This window comes from Rhinolophus sinicus, chromosome 12 (genome assembly GCF_057876585.1).
Source record: "Rhinolophus sinicus isolate RSI-liver-muscle chromosome 12, RSI-T2T, whole genome shotgun sequence".
Taxonomy (NCBI): domain Eukaryota; kingdom Metazoa; phylum Chordata; class Mammalia; order Chiroptera; family Rhinolophidae; genus Rhinolophus; species Rhinolophus sinicus.
In genome coordinates, this window is record NC_142512.1 from 4,327,130 (window position 1) to 4,330,039 (window position 2,910).

General features: G+C 37.4%; 1 pseudogene; it reads right to left on the minus strand.

Moving 5' to 3' along the window:
- Positions 1 to 1,115: 1,115 nt before the first annotated feature.
- Positions 1,116 to 1,291, minus strand: LOC109436857 (ATP synthase F(1) complex subunit epsilon, mitochondrial pseudogene; annotated as a pseudogene).
- Positions 1,292 to 2,910: the final 1,619 nt, after the last annotated feature.

Consider the following 2,910-nt stretch of genomic DNA (forward strand, 5'->3'; position numbering starts at 1 on the left):
CATCCCTCTGATTATTTTCTGACTACCAATGTGTACTTTTTTTTTTTTTTTAAGATTTTATTGAAGAAGGGGAACAGGACTTTATTGGGGAACAGTGTGTACTTCCAGGACTTTTTTCCAAGTCAAGTTGTTGTCCTTTCAGTCTTAGTTGTGGAGGGCGCAGCTCAGCTCCAGGTCCAGTTGCCATTGCTAGTTGCAGGGGGCACAGCCCACCATCCCTTGTGGGAGTCGAACCGGCAACCTTGTGGTTGAGAGCCCACTGGCCCATGTGGGAATCGAACCGGCAGCCTTCGGAGTTAGGAGCATGGAGCTCTAGCCGCCTGAGCCACCGGCCGGCCCCCAATGTGTACTTCTTGATCCCTTCCCCTTTTTTATCCTGCCCCCAATCCCACTCCCATCTGGGGACAATAAAAATGTTCACCATATCTAGGGGTTTATGTTTGAGATTTTTTTGTTTATTTTGTTTTTTTAGACTCCACATATAAGTGAAATCATATGATATGTGTCTTTCACTGTCTGACTTATTTCACTTAGCATAATAACTTCTAGGTCCATCCATGTTGTTGCAGATGGCAAGATTTTATTCTTTTCTGTGGCTGAGTAATATTCCATTGTATATGTGTGCCACCTCTTCTTTATCCACTCATTTATTGATGGACACTTAGGTTGCCTCCATGTCTTGGCTATTGTGAATAATGCTGCAATGAACATATGGATGCATATGTCTTTTCTTTTTTTATTTATTATTTTGTATTTCAAGTATACAAAACAACGTAATGATGAGACATTTACCCCCCTCACAAAGTGATAACACCAACAAGTCTACTACCCATCTGATACTGTACATAGCTATTATAATACCATTGACTGTATTCCCTATGCTGTGCTTTACATCCTGCCACACACACGCACACACACACACACACACACACACAGAGGGTACCAAAAAATATATACACATTTTAAGATAACATCTCTTAAAATTGGCATTGTCAGTCTACAAACAAGACAGATATTTTTTTTCCCTGAAGTGAGATTGTTTTCAATCTGCCATAACATGTGCCCACATATCTTCACCTCGAAAATGTAGCATTTCAAGCTTTACTCATGGTAGATTATTCCTTTTTCACTTTCACAATTTTTATGCTGCTGCCAGAAGTCTTTTTTGCATTTGCTTTGAACTGTGTTTTTAGAGCATCTCTCATTGCTTTTGCACAGATCTGGGAGTATTGGCTGTAGCTGAGTCCAGCCTTCACCAGTATGCCATCATGATGTCACGAGACTGGGCTTGTCGGGCCAAATCACAAGGACGAGTGAATGTTGGCTCATTGTGCGACCCAGCAGCCAGAAGATCAGGTCTGAGAAGTGGAAGGGGTGAGGTTTCAGACCTGCCAATTTTTTTGACCCTAAATTTTTTTAATTTAAAAATTCACTGTATTTTTTAATCACATCATATATATATACATCATATAAATATCACATCATATAAATATATATTATATATTGATATCTATCAATCAAACCATGTTGTTTTGATTACTATGGCCTTGTATAATTTGATATCAGGTAGCATGATACATTATATAAATATATATTATATATTGATATTGATATATTTATATACAATTATAGTTGACATTCAATATTATTCTATATTAGCTTCAGCTGTACAGCACAGTGGTTAGGCATTTACATAATCTATGAAGTGATCCCCCCTATAAGTCCAGTACCCATCTGACACCCTACATAGTCTTTACAACATTATTGACTATATTCCCCACACTGTATTTCACGTCCCCGTGACTATTTTGTGGCCACCAATTTGTACTTCCTAATCTCTTCACCTGTCTCACCCATCCCCCAACACCCGTCCCATCTAGCAACCATCAGTTTGTTCTCTGTATCTATAAGTCTATTTTTACTTTATTTGTTCATTAATTCTGTTCTTTAGATTGCACATATAAGTGAGATCATATGGCATTTGTCTTTCGCAGTCTGACTTATTTTACTTAACATCATACCCTCTAGGTCCATCAATGTTGTTGCAAATGGTAAGATTTCATTCTTCTTTATGGCAGAGTAATACTCCGTTATATAAATGTACCCAGTTTCTTTATCCAATCGTCTATTGAAGGGCATTACCGTTGTTTCCATATCTTGGTTATTGTGAATAGTGCAGTAAACATAGGGGTGCATACATATTTTTGAATTAGTGTTTTGGATTTCTTTGCATAAATACCCAGAAGTACATCGCAGGGTCATGAGGTAGTTCTATTTTTAATTTTTTGAGGAACTTCCATATTCTTTTCCATAGTGGCTGCAAAAATTTGCAATCCCACCGATAGTAGATGAGGGTTTCCTTTTCTCCACATCCTTGCCACCACTTATTGTTTGTTGATTTACTGATGATGGCCATCCTGACAGGTGTGAGGGGGTATCTCATTGTGGTTTTTACTTTCATTTCGCTGATGATTAGTGATGCTGAGCATGTTTTCCTGTGTATTGGCCATCTGTATGTCCTCTTTGGAAAAATGTCTCTTCAGGTCCTCTGCCCATTTTTTAAACGGATTTATTTTTCTGGTGTTGAGTTGTATGAGTTTTAAAATAAATTTTAGATATCAACCCTTTATCTGATGTATCACTGATAAATATCTTCTCCCATTCAGTAGGATGTCTTTTTGTTTTGTTGATGGTTTGCTTTGCTGTGAAAAACAAACAAACAAACAAACAAACAAACAAACTTTTTGGTTTGGTGGAGTCCCATTTGTTTATTTTTTCTTTTGTTTCCCTTGTCCAAGGAGATATATCTGTAAAAATATTATTAAGGGTAATGTCTGAGAGTTTCCTTCCTGTATTTTCTTCTAGGAGCTTTATGATTTTGGGTCTTTGACTTAAGTCTTTAATCCATTT